Here is a 20,109-nt window from a genome sequence, read left to right on the forward strand (position 1 = left end):
TAACCTGAAAACAATATTTTTAAACTGTAGCTACAAAAAAAGATCATAAAATAAACTGCTTATGTTTTTATTGGTTAAGCAGATTCATTGTAAACCTTATAAAATATATCAAAGTTTCAATGTAAAAACATGTTACATAAATTCTGTCATTTAAAAGCTTTGTCTGGAAATCATGAGTCACTAAACTTCTGTACAAAACAATAGACTTCCCTGTTAAAGAGATGCTGCATTTCTAACATTCATAGTATAATTACAGCAATTACTTGAAAAGCTGCATGTCTTGAACAATTGTTTGTATAAACTAGTGTTTAAATTCCTTGTTTAACAGTGCTTGAGCTGTTAAAGGAATGTTTCAGGTTTAGTTGACTTGCGTTGTTATCAGCATCTGTGACATACTGACGATAACAGAAAAGTAAACTGAAAAAGTGTCAAAACAAAGCACTTACAATGAAAGTCTATGGGGCAAATCGTTGCACCTGGGTACACATTAAAATACACAGTATTTCATGAAGTCAGTATTTATTAGGACATTCAAATGAGACTCGTGTAATAACTGGACAGAGGTACTGTACGTTAAAATTTTCAACTGCCATGTCCATATAAAACCAGTAAACCTGGTAATTTTTGCACAATACTTGCAAGGTCCAAAAAAGGACTGTTGACAAAAATCCACCTTTATAAATTACGTTGGCAATGTATAATAAGTTCATCATCCCAAACTAAATAGATTACAATCTTAAAGCTGTATAAATATTATATATATATAAACATTAAAATATATATTTTTTATAATTGTATATAATTATATTTCTAAATATAATTTTCTATATTCAGCTTATAAATAATTCTGTATGTGACTGATACCTCAAAATGCAGATACATACTCCAATTAAATCATTTTCTGTACACACACGTCCCGTAAAAAGGCTGTTCTCCCTTGGCAACAGATGTTTCTTATCTGCCACGTCTTCCATCTGCTCCTCAGGGTCCTACCACTTCCCAGGAATGGGTATCCCACACTCGTACCAGGCCACGTAGTTGATCATGGAATTGCCTCCGATCTCCCCAAACCTGACAGGCTCCTGACGCATGGCCCGGTAAAAGCCTTGATAAGACAAGAGAGATCGTCATATCTCATGCACTAGTGTTAGATTATCGTGCTTTTGTTTTTTATTTATTAGAAACCTTTTCTGGGTGGTAACTGATCTGGTGAAAGAGGACCACCGGTTCGTCCATCCAAAAACGAGTCAACAAACTGGCAGTGATCCTCCCCATACCCTGTTTGGTCTCCGATGCTGTAGAACTTACCTGGAGAAAGAAAGAATTAAAAAGTAACCAAGTGACTTATTAGCTAAATAGCAGAAATAGCTGGTGAGTCTGTAATTGGTTGATACGGACCTTTAAGAGAGTCGCTCAGGTAGATCTTGTATCTAAGAGAGTTGCACAACTGGATACCCACAAACTTGCGGTACCAGGTCCGCTTTATTAACTGCTGCCCATTGCACTCGGAGTACGAGTCAGCTTTGAATGGAAATGATGTCCAGATGGCATTTTTACCTATGAGAGCCAATATAAATTAGACACAAATCAAGAGTTTGTATATTTTGTCTTTCTGTTTGTAATATCGTAAGCTTGAGGTGACTGGAGCTCTTACCAGTTTGGATCTGACTCACACGAGGATCAGCTGCAGTACAGAAGAATGATGATGTCATTGCAACTTAATGCATTTGTTGACGTGACATTTTGGGGTCAGCAAGATTTTGTTACTGTTTTTGAAAGAAGGTTCATCAAGGCTGCATTTTTTTTCATCAATACTGCAGCAAAAACAGCAATATTGTGAAATATAATTGAAAATAACTATTTTAATATATTGTAAAATGCTATTTATTCCTGTGATGGCAAAACTTTTCAGCAGCCAGTCTTCAGTGTCACTTCAGAAAATCATTTTGAAGTGCTCAAGAAGCATTTCTTATTAGTATCAATGTTGAAAAATAGTAAATAGAAACTGTGATATACTTTATATTTTTCTGGTTTCTTTGAAAAACAGAAAACAAAGAAAAGATTAAATTTGAACAACTTAATGCATCCTTGATGAATAAAAGTATAAAAATCTTACTGAAAACATTTGAACAGTGCATATGCAAATGTACATCTAAAAGTTACTAAACTAAAAGTTACATAACTGTGAAAGGTCAGAATCCTTTCCATAAATATAAGCCAGACAATATGCCATTCAGGTAACTATTACTACACTCAATGCCTGAAAATAATGAAACGGCATGTTATGGATTTCTTTAAGTTTCTAACAATCCAAAGCCCCAAGAAATTCCACTGAGCTGTCCTCAGTGTGCTCATCATGAATTGCAATTTTCCAGAGCTTGTGTCAGATATCCTCATGCTTATTATTATTTTCTGGCAGTCTCTAAGGGCCCCTTTACCTACATTAAATAAGTGGAATGGACCCAGAAGAGTGAACACGTTGGAACTATTAGTTAAACATAAGGCACGTTACTCTCACAGCTGACAGTAATGCTTATGCTAATTCTACATATACATTACAACAAAGTAAAAGTTCATTGCCAATTACACACACCTGTAAGCCTGATGTCTCATTCAAGTTACCTTGGCCAGCATGACTCTATTATCATATAAGTGCCAGTTTCTTTAAATTGTTCAGTTTTCAGTTTTCACACAACACGTGACTGACTGCAAACCTTTCGAATGTTTTGAAGCGTGACTGAGATTTAAATGAGATTAAAGTGAATAATGATTTCTAATTAGGTCGGTTTTTCACACAAGGCTCTTGTTTGGCTTGAGATTACTTTCAATGTAGTGCAAAATCTCTAAAACAAAACTCTACAGGTAAGAACCATTGAAGCTTCTCTTGATGATATAAAAATTGGCCCAGTGACATTTCTGCAACAAACAGAGCTCAGATTGACTGGATGAGCCAAATGATTTCACAGTGACCTCAGACCAGATTGTGGTTTCAGCTCTGGAGCTTTTAGTTGAGACTCTTACACATATTCTGAACACACAATGTAATTTAACATTCTTCTCCACTTACCTGACTCAGTACTGAAGGTGACCGGTGCACTGGCTGGGCCTGAACCCAGCTCATTTTTGGGTGTAACTTTGAATTCATAACTACAAGAGAAACTGAAAAATTAACTGAACCAATATTATGTTGATCAGACAACCGAACATTACTAGTCAGATGTATTTTATTGTAACATTCAGTGGACCTTTACGGCACCACTGCAAGAACAGCTTCATAGCAGGACTAAATGATATATTATTTTAAATACGTTTAAAGGTGTCTGTAAGGGTAGGACTATGGGTTAGTGTTCAGCAATTACACTTAGCTTAATTTAAGAACTACTGAAGTCCATGACACAGAACTTGACGTCTTTGTGTGTTTGTCTTCATACCTTTCGCCTGGTGGCATGTTTTCCACAACTGTATGTGTTTGATTTGTTGTCTGGATGGACACCTTCTCTCCGTGCGGACCCTTGGTGGAGGAAATTACCTCATATTCTTTTGATACAACAGAAACATAATTTGTTGTTTTACATTTTTAAACCGCACAATTAAGGAGATGTTTCCTAGAATCTTTGAGCTGCTTTATCCTATTAAGTGGACTACATTAGTGTTCAAAGTTTTTTTTTTATTTTGTTTTGTTTGTTTTTCTAATTATCAAAGAATATCCAATTGTGAAAAGAGTTTACATTTTCACAAATTTCACAATAATTTCACAATATTAATAGTTCTAATTCATTTATGTAGCCTTAGTGAGAATAAGATGCTTCTTTCAAAAACATTGAAACATGGAATGAAGTAATATAGGTTTGGAATGACAATTTTAGAATGAGGAAATAATGACAGAATTTAATTTTTGTATCTCATATATCTTGTTAATTCCAGCTACAGTACGTTTAACCAAAGTCCCATCAAGGCAAGTCAGTTCGCTTGGTGATCATCTTGGCATCTATTTTCTATGCAGGTAATGGGCATAAAGTATAATTTCTCTTCGCTGGAATGGAGAAAGACTAAAAATCTGCAAAGATTTGTCAAAAAGAACTTTTCAAAGCCATATTTCAATAAAGTCTGACAACAATGGTATTATAAATTTAGCTTCCTAAACTCAAACCAATTCTAAAAACCAGTATTTTTCAGGCTTGCCTAGCTAATGCACATACCAGAGGTAAAAACAACAACAACAAAAAACAGACTTTGCATCCATCAAAAAGGCAGCTGGCTCTTTTAACTTTTATATTCCAACACTTGCCGTACTGGGCATTGTAACTTTTCCCATTCATTTCTCAAGCTATTCATCACCTCGTTCAATAATGCCTCTGGTTTAATCCAGTAAAGACAGTAATCAAATCTTCTGTCTACCTGTGGTCTCATTGTCTGTTTTGTCCCAGTCAAGGATGATGAAAGAGGGGCATCCTTCCACTGTGACCACAGTAAGGTTGGATGGAGGGGTCTTGGGTGGGCCAGTGACATTCAAGGATCCTACCTCCTCATCAGGAAAGAAGCTGAGAGACTGAGTGACAGAGCAGGGCTCCTCTGGACGTTTGTCGGTTCTATAGATCACATGAGGTGCTGCAAATATGGGACAGCAAATCAGAGGTCCGACACTCATGTAATAGACTGTGAATCATAAATCAGACACAATTCTGTGTGACAGTGCTGTAGGTCCAGGCCCATATTCTTACCTATGAAACGTTTCTTCCCTGTGGCATCCACCTCAGATAGAGGATGAGAACTGAACACAGAGGAGTTGTCACCGGTATCAAAACGACTCCCTAAGATTCGAAGGCATACATGAAACACCACAAGATCAAGACCCCAACTCCATTAGATACACTAATTCTCTCATTATCAACAGACTATCTTGCATGTTTCCAGTACTTTAGTTGAAACTGGCACAGAAACTAATCTAATTTCAGCATCCAGTGTTTTCTCTTCAACAAAGTCTTTATTAAAGAATCAAACAAATGACAATTCGCATTAGAGCAGCATACCCTCAAAAACAGATTGTGGAGTTGTTGTCGATGAAGGCTGTTGTTTGGCTGGTCTTTCAGTAGTGGGTGGAGCTAGAGGTTTGATATCTGGTACTGGGTCCACCTGCTTCAGATCAGTAACCTTCTCTAAAAGTTAAAGAGAGAAATACATGTGCATTCAGTCCAGCAAGACAGTTGCCTTATTGATTTTGATATCTTTATCTATTAGTGTCCTCACCCTTTACTTTAGTCTTTGAGACCTGGTTCAGTTCTGTCTTCACTGTAGAAGAAGTCGACAGATTAGTAAGAGCTAGAGGGTGATAGTTTGAGTCAGTGAAAAGCCTGACCACAACAACAACAACAAAAGCATTTAAACCCAAACAAAATTATGCTGTAGCTGAGATTAATCTGAAAAAAAAAGACAGCTTGAGATATTCTGGCATTTGTGTTGGTCATTTTAATTTTGTTTTCACTTAAAAAAAAATCACATCAGAATAAAGAAACAGCTATTTCACATTATTATAAATCTCCAAAAAACTGCACACTAGCTATCATTCAGAAGTGAAGGTAAAGTATGTTCTGCATAACATTCACATGGTTGGAATAAAAGAAATAAAAAAATAATGCATGATGTCAGGCTAATGTCCGCACAGTCAGAGTACTGTGTGAGCCAAAAGGGATTTTTTTAATGCTGTCCAGACTTTCAGGACTGCGGCTTCTCCAAGAACAGCTCTGAGGGACCAATGCTTTGATTGAGTGCAGACCTACAAGGCTATAATGCTGGATATTCACTCAAAATAGAAGTGCAGGATAATACTGACCAAAGCCTGTCAATGAATCAATTTCATTATTTCCAACAGACATTTCTCTGATGGTCTATTATTTCAATATGTGATTCCCAAAACACTCAAGATCATTTTCAGGAATCTAATTTAGTATGAATAGAGGGTTTTAAGAAAAGTTGGATGAAGAACAGTTTCACATTTTTCTCAAGTAATCATACACCAGCCAAATGTTATTAACTAGACTTTCTGATATGGGTTGGATTGGATGGTAACTGGGTAAGGACAGTGATTTGAATTTCTATTATTCAGTGTAAATGTTGTCTTTGGTTGGGAGAGGGTGATGGAGAAAGTGAGAGAGGGTCTTGGGTTCTCATCAGTGGCTGGCTAAGTTTACCAATGGCTGATCTGTCATGCTTTTCCATAGAAACATAAGGTCTGAAAATTCATCATGACATGAACAGCACATTAATATTTTCTTTGGCCCAGAATGGTCATGAAATGCAGCTGCAAGGGAATGGTTCTTTAGACAGGAGATGTTTTCATAAACATCTATCTCCGACATCATGTTAAAACTATATCCAGACTAACTAATTTTCTGGGACAGGGACTACAAAATTACTCAAGAAACTAAAGAACACAACACCAGGCTTTGCAACTACAGTAACATCACATGGATTGTAATGGAAATATGATATTGCAACCCCCTTATGGGATAAAACTAAGACAACCTCTAAATATAAGCATTCAAAATCCAGTTTACCATGTTGCTCTCTGGTTCCCTTCTGCCCTTTGTCCCCCCAAAGTCCTTGATGGTGCTCTGTCATGAAAAGAAAAAAATAACTGTTTTAATCAAAGGCGTTTAGAAATTAAAAAGGAATCCAAGCCACACAATTAAATTGAAAAATTAAAGGGAAATGACAAAAATAAAAAAGGTGTCAGGTGTCACAGGAGTAATCAGCTGTTTAATTAAATGACAGTGTGAAGAGGATAAGATTGGAGACAGATTTTTTGACAGAAAGAGAGAATGTGTGTGTGTCTTTTCATTGCAGATAACACATGGATCTTGTCAACAGGTGCTAAGAGTCCCTTAATATATATATATAGTTCAGTCATAAAACTCTAGATGGCACAGGCTCCACTTGAGATTCCTGCAGCGTGCTTTCAGAGTTTCTCTGAAATCCTCCACCTTCCCCAGCTCCACCTGTATAGATCTGCTATGGGTTATTTTATATACTATTTGTGCAGCAGGCACCGTATCGCCATATGTATTGGCAGTAGCAAGTTCCTGTACTTGCGTGCAGCAGCACCAATAATCTACATCTACAGCAATAACCAACAGCAGCAGCAGCAATTCAGCAGTAGTAGCGTAGCAGATCTGTTCCGCCAAGACCAAATACATTAAAACTGTCATATCAATCACCATGCTAAAATCTTCTGAGAGTTGACATGATTAAAATACATTTAAAACCCAACAGAAAAACCATGTGCTAAGAAGAATGTCCATATAGAGTCAATACATAGGCCCCTAACTGTTTGCCATGTCTAACAATGCCAGGTGAACTGAGAATGTTAAATAAAATAATGAAGAATAGACTATATAGAATCTATAGAATACAGAATCCTTTTGATTCACTCAGACTGATTATGTATGATTCATAAAAACTAAAAAAGTTATTGTGTAACTGTTTTATTTACTTTTTCTTGTCAAAGAATTATATTGGACCTCAAATAAAAATGAGACTAAGGCTTGTTTCATTCCACACATGTAATCTATCCATATTTATATTGTTGTCCATATTTAAAGGCTACAGAATTCACACTGTGCATATAGTATTTGTTTTGCAATATATTGATTTATGTAGCAAAATAATGTATAGATTTAAATTGATATAAAATAAATATAGCTTAATTACAGTGCTATAACCTAAAAATCTGTTTTATCTTTTCTCTTTAGAAATGTTACAGCCCCACTTAACATCCCTAACAGTCCTAGTGCTACAGATTTATGAATCTGCAAAATGAAAGTAAAGATGGCTGAATGCATTATTAGAAGCATAAAAGGAAAGCTGAAAAGTTAAAGTTCCTACTTAAAATAAAAAAAATATGTTTGTGTCGGTGCGAAAACCTCAAAGATTTTATACCCCTTTTCTTGTTGACAGCTGAGTTAGGATACCCATAGGGTGGCCCGAAAAACCTTTTAGGGGGAGCTGGAGGGACATGACCATGAGGCCTCAGTCTACGTGTAGCATTTCGTGCCAAGGGGTGGAACACAGAAGAAGAGTTGGGGAAGATACCTCTCCCTAGATAAACACAAACACAGTCAGCAATGGGAAGGAGACAATGATTAAAGATTATGGCAACAGATCTGTTGACTGACTGAGTGAGTCTGGGAAGCTCAGAAATGAGCACCAGCTATCCAGAAACAGAAGCCAGCAGTTCTAGAAGAGAAAATGGTGGAAAAGGTATGCGTAGCATTATGACAGTGCAAGTGTTGGACATTAAGAGTGGATGAAGAAGTCAGACACTTGAGGTGAAGGAATGTCATAGTAATGTGAGAGCCGGTGCTGCTGGTGATGGTTTAAAGGTGATTTAGGGGCAGTGGTGGGACTGTTTCAGCGCTAGTCAGGTGGTAATGGCAATGCCAGGACGACATTTGGAAGTGGTGGTGATGTTTGGTGGTGAAAATCACAATGCTACTGTGTACAATGAAGATTTATGCGGTTAATACGGACAGGTGACAAACAGCACAATTAAGAGAAAAAAAAACTGGAGCAGATATCATTACCCTCATTCCTATTGGCCACCTCATTTGTAAGTGTTGGCTGTTACAGTAACTGTTCATCCTTTGGTTGTGAACTAGCTGACATACAGAGGCAGACTTACATAAGTCTTATACAAAGTAGAATATATTGTAATGATAATATATTCAGAAAATCTCAGCCCAATAGCGTTTAGCCTATCTAGATTATCCATGATTGTTAAAGGAATATATGCCACCAGTTATTTTATATTTAATGAAAAACATCAAAGAACTTCTTAAAACAGGGTTATCCAATCCTGCTTCTAGAAGGCCAATGTCTTTCAAAATTTAGCTCCAACCTGCCCCCACACACTTGAATGGAAATTTCTGCCAATCCTGATTAGATGATTCAGGTGTGCTTAATTAGGATTGGAGCTAGACTCTGCAGGACAGTGGCTCTCCAGGAACAGGACCTGACACTCTTGTCTTAAGTGATACATTTTAAGTTGCCGGATTGCTTCAAATTACTAAAACTAGCTTGTTTCTACATCATATGTCTGGAGAAGTTACCAGCTGGTCGATTTGGATGACTTGTCCCCACTGTTACCTTCTCAGCCACGGGTGAGTTTTTAATGGCATCAGATTTGGTGAAAGCTGTTTGAGGTGTGAGTTTTAATAGGTTTTTGGGGGTAACTGGCAACCATTCTTCAGGAGTAGGTTTCCCAACCTGGGAATCCATTTTTAGGTTGTATTTAGCAGTGTTAGCTTGCTGTTTAATGGTGCTGGCATGCTTTGTTGCGGTGCTGGGTCTAGACTGGTACCAAAAGGTTATGGGTAGATATAAAGGATTTGGAGTCAATTCCTGTATGTTTTCAGTAAAAGGTGGATATTCAGTTGTGGGAATATGGGATGTAGAGTATTCTTCAGAGATGGATGGATTAGTGCTAAATACTGGATGTTTGCTAACATTGGTTTTCAGCTTTGATACTAAGACATCTGTATGTTTGTCTGTTACTAAGACAATATTTGCTAAAGTAGTGGGTAAAGTCAACACTGTGTTTGTAAGAGAATGGCTGTTTGTGGACCAATTCTGTGTTGGTGGTGGTGGTTTGGTGTTTGGCTGTTCAGAATGTGCAATTGTGCTGGACTGGTAGTGACAAGTGGTTTTTGGAAAGTAAGTGTGAGTGGTTTGGTGTTTGGACGTGCCTCGTGAACGCTGGGTTGTGCTCAATCGATGCAGCTTGGTACTGGGCTGAATTTTTCTTGTATGGAGACTGTCCTGAGTTATGGTGTCTTGTTTCTTAGATGGGTGGGGATGTTCCTTGATAGTGCTTGTGGTGAGTTGTAGAGTTTTGTGAATTAGCGGTTTGGTTGTAGGTGGATTAGGGGAAGATGTTTCCCTAAAGTGGTGTTGGGCTGTATTCAGTAGCTGTTTGGCTGTATATGGTTGAGCTTTGACTGAGATCTGCGTTTTGATGGTATATTGTTGGATTGTAGTGGGTGGTGGTAGGGTTGTGCTGGTTTTTTGTTGGGTTCTGGAAGGTTGTGGCTGAGATGTTGTAGGTTGTTGTGGGGTTATGCTAGTATGTTGCTCTGTGATCAGATCTGTTTGGGCTGTACTGGTATGACTGATGAGGTTTCGAGGTCGAACTGTGCTTGTGGTCTTTGGCATGAGCAGAATGATAGATGTGTGAGAGGATGGAAGGGCCTTGGTTGAGGCAGGTAGATTGTTAGGAACTGTCGTGGGATTTTCCGCCCCTGTTGATGAAATTGTAGAAAAAGACACATTTTGTATGACAGACATTCAATGGAAATGGCACACACAGGACAAGAACATAAATAAAAAGGCATTGATTTCAAATGGTTGATAATGAGATATGTAGATCTCCTGTCTCCAGAGGACAATTGGACATTTTTAGGTTTTAATAAAATCCTTTAGCAGGAATTAATTTGAAAAGTGGTTAAAATCATTAGATGAATTTCAAATGTTTCATAAATGCATGTTTTTCCTCCATTTCCTCCAGCTTGTGCATCTTTCAGAAAATTCACATTGGACACATGGAATTACGATACACATGAAAGACATTTATTTTGAATTTATATTGAAACTATACTATGACGGGACCACTACATGTGCAGTATGTGCGGTACAATTTAAAACCCAGATGAAATGTTTAGTCTGCTTTACATGGAAGTATAATTAATGAGTAAAAGCAGGTGTACTTGATTTGGTTCATGTTTATAGATGTCTAAACATTTAAAGCTGGAAACTTAGCAAAAAAAATGTTTTTCATTTTAGTTCTGTTGATTCAGGCTCTCCGTTTTACGAAGAAAACCAGGTGTGTGGTCATAAAGTCATACTAATTTTGTAGTCATAATCATTCATAGTGCATATGTATATGGTGGGTATCTGCATTTGCCAATTTTAGTGAGTGCAAAATAATCACATTTCTTTGAGGTGATGACTGAAGGTCAGCGTATATTATGGGTTGTATGTCACTAATGCGGCAACAAGGCAGCATACAACTTTTTCAAATGTTGCATTCTTTCACATAAATAAAAACAGTATGCAGTAAATACTGTTCAGTATGCAATGTGCATTACGCTTGTATTCCATTCTGCTAATGTAATATTTTGCTTGACTTCAAAGGGGGAAAAAATGTCATTTACCTGAAGTTTTCCTTGGTTTTGAAAGTCTAGTGTGTAGGAGAAGAGGGGCTGCTCTGGTCTGGTTAATGTTGTTTAAGACTAGAACGTGGCAGGAAAAGTCATTACATATTTTATATTCATTACTACTATCACTGTCTGTGTAAAGGAAGGAAAAATATGTCTTTTACCTGGCACTGGGGGCAAGAATAATTGCTGGCTTGCTAAAATAGGCTTCTGTTTAGAGTGCAATATCCAAAGTAAAAAAAAAAAAAGAGAGAGATAAAGAGAGAGAACAAAAGTATTATCCTTAAAGCTTAGTTATTTACTTACCTTAGGCTTTGCCTGGTTCAGTTCCTTGAATGGCTCTATTATTTGATCTGAGAGGGAAATTTATAAAGTTTCTTAGTTTCAGTATGTTGTCATTTTTGTGTCAGATATTCATCCTAAACATCCATAGGAGAAAAAACACAAGACAATTGTTTACACACAATAAAAGTCCATAACTATAGTCTGAAGACTTCATGATAATCTATGACTCATTGCAAAATGGATGATCTGTAGTGGGACACACCAGCTGTGTTATGGATGACTGCTGGACTCCACACTCCACAGTTTGTGACGGTGTCTGCACGGACTGCAAACTCATACAGAGCATCTGGTTTGAGGTTGTCAATGACTGTGCTGGTGGATGGACAGGTCTGGTAGTTCCAGGTATTGCTAAGCTCCTTCTCTCTGTAGCGGACTGTGAACTGTCTGAGAGACGACACAACAGTAAACATGACTCTATAACTAGATGTAAAATGATCTGAATAATTTACACAGATACGTATTTTCTCAGTAGAATTTGGCATTAATGGGCTAAACTCAGACATTGTGTAGGTTTATAGATGCCCTATGCTTACCCTTTTTTTCAACATCTCTCTCTCTCTCTTTCTGGCATTTGTAAGGTTTTTATGGGTCAGAGGGATCAAATTAGGCATTTTGTAGAGGGCTGAGGTCAAGTTTCTCACTAACTTGTCCAAGGACAGTGTGTATGGGTCATATTATGTCTACATTGTGGGGACATGGACAGTAAAAATGAAAAACAAAGATCGAAAAATAAGTGTGTGTATTTGTCTGTGAATTTTTCCCCATCCAAACATCTGTTAATTTTATTACTGGTTTAATGTTTCACTTTTCTTTTCTTTTTTTTCTGATACTGTTTAGTTTATAAAAGTATGTTGTTTTTCCCACTCGTGTGTGTGTGATCAGAGTGTCTGGTTGTTTCTGGAACACATGGGCATCTGCACACAATCCTGTACCTGCTCTGTGTCTTCTGTCAGTGTAATAATTGCACATCTTGAGACAAGGTCAACAACAAACTGATTACATCCATAACACCCATATGGTACATGTATATGCACTCATACAAGCTCAAGGACACATACCCTTCATCAAAACAGTCATCCAGAACGGTATCCATGAAGGGGCTGGTCATTAGTGTCCCCCAGGACAGCAACACTGACGACTGTGTTACTGAGACGATCACAATGTTCAATGGTTTCTCTAGATCCACTTTCCCTGGAGGTCACATGTCAGTAATCAGCTAAGATTCATTACACAATTTTCACTCAGACATTGCTAGTAAATTTCACAAATTACAAAGAAATGGCAAGTTACACAGTTAAATGAATGTGAAATTTTGAGGTAGAAAGACTGCAATAGTACATAATCTTCAGGATAAATTCCAATCAACAATATTTGCCATTCATTGTAAATGTGGGGTCACCTGTATGCACAGAAGGTGTTTGTTTCTTGTTCTCTGATTTCATTTGTGACACTGTGTTGCTTACCTGCACATATTTTCTTAGGTTCCTCTAGATTCTTTGACCGTAATGCAATTAGATATTTGGGCTCAGCATCTAGAACATAGAGAAGATACTGTTAAATAAACAACCAACTCAATAAAAGAAGTCTTAAGAGAAATACAGTACCTATCTCAGTTTCATAGGGTTGTCCATCTTCAGGTAGCTGGATGAATTGTTTGGAGAACATGCTGCTGCCATACCCCAGGATGTATCCCTCCAGTCTGGTGTCCACATGGGGCCGGATGAACTTCAAAACAATGGTGTCTCCAACAGTGCTGATGCGCACCCTCATGTTTTGTCTCTGCACTGGGATTCAAATACACAGGAAAAATCATCTCATCAGATTCACTAAAATCCCTTAAATTTACATTATGACTTCAGCTAAGTATATCAGAAGTCGTGTGATTGTATCTACAATGTTCTTGCAAAGAAATTTGGAATAACAATTAGTCCAGTGTCAATTTTTCCTTTCTGAAAGCTACACTTCTACAGTCTAAACGAAAGTGTTTCGGTCATGCACTTGCCAGCAAAGATGCTTCCGTCGCAAAACATCACATGCTGCTGTTATAATTACCCAGTTTTGTGAGCTATGACAACAAAACACAAACACGTAAAATAATCCCAGTACGAGACCCCTGTGGTTTGTTTCTCTTAAATGTGCGTGTTTGCCATTTCTGAAGAATAAATGATGAAACCGTGCATGTCCTATGCCAGAGAAAGTTGTTAACGCTTAGAAGGAAACCCCTGGCATTGAGCACAGAGTTTCAGATCACACAAACAGCCCATTTACTACATCAGAGCTGGTTTCTGTATGACTCCCAGAGGAATCGGCAGATAAACTGCTGCGCTGCAGAGATGTGTGTATGTAAAGTGAGAAAACACTTGTTGAATGCATGTTTATTTATTGTTAAACATAGTCACACACTGAATTTAAAACTATGAGAATGATGATTTCATCTAGACAGCAGTGAGATTGATCGATTTCATGCTTTCATATTTCTCCTTTTAGAGTTTCAGAAGAGATCTTCAACAATATCACAGATTTGCCAGGACTCTAGAACAAAAAAGATTTAATTGAGGTTAAATCTTTATCATGACATTCTTCCAGAATCAAATGATCAGAGCTAGAAGAGAATACAAAAATTAAAAGACTTCCCTAAAATACTTTGTTTGCCAAGTCTGCATTTCTTTGATCAAAATAAAAATAATAGTAAAATCAGTAATATTGTGAAAAATTATTACCATTTTAAATAACTCTTTTAATACATTTTAAAATGCAATGTATTCCTGTAATGACAAATCTGAAATACTGCTATTTCTCCAGTCCTCAATCAGTCCTCAGTCACATGATCCTTCAGAAATCTTTCTAATATGCTGATTTGGTGCTCAAGAAACATTTCCTATTATTAGTAACAGTTGTGCTGCTTAATATTTTTGTGGAAATCACAATTTCTTTTCAGGATTCTGTTATCAATCTAAATAACTTTTTTTTGTAATATAATGTAAATTAAAAGTCTTTATGGTCACTTTCAAGCAATTTAACTCATATTTTCTGAATGATTAACATGATGCACTTTTTTTCTTCTATTTTTTTACTTCTACTGTACAGCCTATCAACATTTATTAACATGTTTTTTGAGGAATTTCTGGAGAAACATCTGAGACAAAAACAACAAAATTAAATGTAATTTGCTACCCATTTTACCCATTTTCAGAGTAAATCAGGATATTGTGAAATTGAGTGAATCATTAAAGTGGGTGCTCCACACTAGAATGGAGCAAAATATAAATGCAAGATCTCATAGTCTGAATTGTGAAGCACTGCAACCATATCTCAAAAATCTTTACACTGAGATGTGGAGGACAAAGTTCAAGGTCATGTTCAGTTTCAAGTTAGTTTGAGAAAGGCAATAATATCCTAAAACAATGCCAAATTAACATAAAACAATAGCCTATATGGCTTACTTGTAGTCATCATTTCTAAGGTGGCAAATTTTTTTATATTTTGTGAAAAATTTGAAAAGAGAAACTAATTTTCCTTTAATGAAACATGCACTGATTAATCATACACTATGAGATCAGGAATGTGTATTAAACTTGAATTTCATTCATTAAAATGTATCTGAGAAGTGCTTTAAGTCTTCTGAGCTATGAACGAGCAAAAAAAAAATCCTATGGGAAAGTGTGGGCAACACAGGATGATGAGGAATCGGTAAACAAGGGTTTCCATGGAAACTAGGGATTTAGAGAACTTCACTGACCTAACAGATGGGTGGCCTGTGGTAAATTATTCAAGGCTGAGGTGTGTTACAATAAGACAGCATTATTGTATGTAGGGGTCAGTGCTTAGTGGCAGCAGAGTTTATGATCTTTCAGTATATATTCTTTGTCAGTTTGCACAACTTGCAAAAGTCAAGGGTCTGCTCTTACATGCACCTTACACATGACAAAGGACAAGGAGAGTCCAGACACAGGCACACTGAGTACAGACTCTGCGTGTGAAGTAATTTTTGATTTTGCACATCAAAGCAAACTAAAATAACCGAAATTAATCCACATTCAACCAACACCATGCACTCAACATTCATGCACTCAATTTATTTCTAACAATCTCACTTCACAGATTCAAACTTTAACAGGAAACAGGTAATAAACGCATGCAAACAGAGCTGCCTCCTGATGTGACCTTGTATTTGCTGCCAATACAGACATCAACACACACAATATTTTAGGAATTTCAACAGAATCCATTACTGACATCCAATAAAAATCCATTCTAATGACCCGCAAATAGAAATGTGCATTGTTGATATAATACAAATTAATTACTGTGTAATAATAAACAACAATTAATTATTTTAATGTACTCTTCAAAATGTTCACAATAACAGAAAAATCATTGCACTATCCCAACTCCAAAAAGGAAACTGATATATTATGTATATCTGTATATACAGACTGACAACATCCTTTTTTTCCTTGCTTATAAAAATGCACGAATAATATGTATGATCCTAGAATTGGACTAGAATCTAAAGTTGAATGGCTTTGTTTTGGTACCTTTCAGTGTGGTTGCAGAGGTCAGTTTCAGCAGCAAGATTTCACTGAGGAAGAGGAGGAGGAAGGCTTGCATGTTGTCCCTTTCTCCTAGAAAACAAAACAGAGCTCATACAGTCCACTCAAACCGCTTCTCTCCAAACTTCTACAGTTGTTCTATTTTTGTCCTTGTTCTGTGAAGTGACCTCAGATTAAGTGCCAGTGCACACTCTGTGTAAAAGAAACTGTGTGGTATGATTTTGTGTGTTTGGAAATGGGTGTGTGTGATTTGTATGACCATCTATACTGGATTATTAACAAGAGGGAGGGACCCTATGATGTCACAGTGTTGTTAAACCTTTAGCTTATCTCTCTGTTTCTCTCGCCACACCATTTCAGCACACTTTTTCTCCTTAGCTGAATCTTTTTCTTTGACTCAATTCAGTGTTTGGGATCAACTTTATATGAAAATCATTACTGTAATAATATCACAAAGCAGGATTTGGGTACCCTCATTAACGAAGGACCCTCGTTAGAAAGAAAGAAAAACATATTTTGGGGTAGTGTTGGCGCAGTGGATAAGGCACATGCCTTTGGTGTAAGAGACCCGGGTTTGAATCCACTGTGAGACACCAATGTGTCCCTGAGCAAGACAATTAACCCCCTTGCTCCAGAGGCGTGCGACCTCTGACATATATAGCAATTGTAAGTCGCTAAAGCGTCAGCTAAATGAATAAATGTTAATGTAAATATTTAACCAGGATAGTTCAAAATCTCTTTCACAGTGTCCCGGCCAAAATGGGCAGCAATACAATCAGTTTCATCACAAATGAACAAAACAAAAACAAACTAAGAACACTTTTACACATAATTACACATAATTGAATTATCTTCCATTTGCAGAATAACCATTTAAAAATTTCCCATTTCAATTTCTATACATTTGTGGCCAAATATTTCTGTATAATGTATATTCTTGTATTATTTACATGAAATATATAAATACATGAAATAAATGTGATTCTTAAAAATAAAACTGTATTTTGATCTTATAAAACTTATATTTTGAATGTCACATCATAGGATAACAAAATGTACTGTTTTTGTTAATAAAATGTATCTAAATAATACAGGATGTAAGAATTCAACCAAGATATTAAACATAATTGTTTACAGAACAACAATACAGGATTACACTGACAGATGGTATATACTTCACTATTTTCTCAATAGTCACAAATACTAAGAAATTGGAATTACTTATAAAAACACATGGTATAATTCATATTAGAAATATGAAACCTTAGAATACAATGTCAATTTGCTGAATTGACAAGAATGGCTAAACAAAGTACTGTTTAGTCATTGAAGTTTATTGTTGTTGAGAGAAAATTCATGCATCATTTTCCTTATTTTAATTTATTTTTATCCTTTGATTCTTTCCCAGCGATTCTACAGTGTGGCTGTTTAAAATATAATGTAATACCATATGTTACCAATTTCTCCGACTTAATCTATTTAACCACAGCTAAAGGAGAAAAACATGATGAAGTGTTTGAGGACCGATTGGAATCCATTCATTAATAAAAGAAACATGTTCAAAATGTACCAAAGCATGTTATTTAGCATCTATATCAGCGTTCCAGGTTTCTTACCAAGCATGATTGTTTCCGGTTGATTTTCCAAATGTTTGTTTGTACTTGCACTCAATTGTCTAGAAGGGCTTTTGAACATGTCATTGTGTCTCATGACTCTCCTGTCCCCTATTAGCCCTGTAATAATAAATTATGGGTCAAATGTACTTAAATCATCTTCAAAAATATACTGTGTGTTGATGACATCATTGTGACCAAACAAATGATTATGAAATGCTGCAGTTTGTTAAAAACTACTGTGGTCTTTGCAGTCACTTTGGAAAAGCTGAGGATGTTGATACCAGGGTATAAATTCAAGGTCAGTAATTTATCAAACGTAATAATTTAATAATTGTCCATTGAAAAACCCATACTTGCAACCCTCACTCTTGGAGGCGTTTCGCGATAAATATTTGAAAATAAAGCACAGATGTTTCATTACAAAAATCCCAACTACCTCACAAACAGACACACAAAATCCCAGCCTTCAGCAACATAGCACCATGAATATGAATGATGTATTCATGAATTCTACTCTGTAAATATACAGTAAAAGTGAGCCAGGGACATTTCAGTTGCTAAATCATATGTGTGACAGCTAGACTGATATAAACGGATCTTTCCTCATTGTTTTCAGGACTGGTGTGATTCTGCTGTCAGCAGTAGACACGTTTAAGAGTCATGTTTTTGGATGTCAGGGAAACGGGAATCACCACTCTTTTCTCTCTGTCTGTTTTCTATCTGCTCTCTGTCGTTGTTTGTTTGATGTTCCAGTGTCTAAGGCAGATGTACAGCACTGCATCTTTCAGAGTCTAATCAAGAGGAAGTTGCATTTGTGATGGAAAGTGAATGCATTCATCTGCTCTGGGCTCAAAGGATCCTTGTCATGGGCTCCCTGTCAGCGGGACAAAACCCTCTGCTAATGAAATCATAGTGCTGATGGCAGTTTTTCCTTGGGCACAGTGATAATGCCAATGTGCCAAGAGGTAACAAATGGATGGATTAAGATTAGTCATCTATCTCTGTGCATGCCAAACTGCACTGCCAGAATCTGAGCTCCAGCGGGCCAGGTATGACATTCCCACATGACATATAGATTTGGCTAGGGATTCCCAACCTGGAAATACTTTGAAACCAGTCTTTGTAACCTGTCCTAATTTGTCATTCAGATTACTACAAATTATAGTGTATTCTCTCTTTGATGATATACTTTTGCTTTTCTGTCCTCTTCCAGTGTCAGCTGCTTCCAGTTGTTGTAGCTGTATAAGTATAGTTAGGCTATGTGATATTGCAAATTGGTATTTGTTACCATATTTATTAGTTAACATGAAAGGGTCAGCATGTTTTACTTATGTTCCATGATCATTGTGGAGAGTCACAGGACTATGTGGCAATGGGAAAATCAGTCGGTTGCTCAATGACAGATGCTAGGGAGAGGGGGAGAGCAGGGACGATGTGTTCTTTGTTGACCAAAACTAGAGTATATAACATCAATGAAATCTATTTGTGCAGTAAAAGTAGTAAAAAGTACTTTTCTGCCTTACCTATATTTATTTTTTACATAACAAAAGCATCGATTTATTGTCTTTAATTTGAGACAAAGTATCCAGAATATATTATTATAATCATAAACACACTTGTTGCACAAATAGTTTTACCATGCACTGCACTTTTTTCTTGTTTTCTCCAAAGCATCTAGGCTAGTTAATTCTCGCATATTCACAAATAGCTTACTACTTTGCTGAAAAATATGGCAGATACTTACATTACAAAAATTGTCTATAAAATTTGGTCATTGGTGGCTCTTGGCATCAGCGATCAGTGGTGTTAAATATTGTGAGAATTTGTATGTGTTTGTGTTTTTTACGAGGAAGAAAAAGTGACTAAATTCAGCTGTTGGCAGCATATGTGTGTGGGGGGAACTGATGAATTCTACTCAGGAGGGTGATTCATTATCAACGTTGCCAGAATAGTTGAAGTACACAGAATCATTAGGACTTTAACACTGACAAATATTGTACAAGCGTGCCCTGCAGCAGGACATTTCTCAGATTTATCACTAGATGCACACAAATAACAGGAAAAATCTTTTTCTGTGTCTGTCTCCAACACTTATCTCAAATTTACAGTAAGCAAAACAAGTCTCAGATCTAGCATACTTTAATATTCTGTCATGGGTTTCATTTGTTCTGATTATGTTGCTGTTATTTTAAGCAAATCCATGTAGTACTATAAGATATAACCCCATGGCATAATGTTTCTGTGTAACAAAAATAAACATGCGGAAGGTGTAGAGATGATTAACGGGTGTTTCACGCCAAAACTAACATTCTTATATGCCTGTTTCTCCTGCTACTGTACTGTACAAGAAGTAGTACGTCAGTAATGAACAGAGTGAATGGAAAGCAA

General features: G+C 36.6%; 1 pseudogene; it reads right to left on the reverse strand.

Moving 5' to 3' along the window:
• Nucleotides 1-759: 759 nt before the first annotated feature.
• On the reverse strand, nt 760-16,321 carry LOC132152990 (target of Nesh-SH3-like; annotated as a pseudogene).
• Nucleotides 16,322-20,109: the final 3,788 nt, after the last annotated feature.

This window comes from Carassius carassius, chromosome 11, assembly GCF_963082965.1.
Source record: "Carassius carassius chromosome 11, fCarCar2.1, whole genome shotgun sequence".
Taxonomy (NCBI): domain Eukaryota; kingdom Metazoa; phylum Chordata; class Actinopteri; order Cypriniformes; family Cyprinidae; genus Carassius; species Carassius carassius.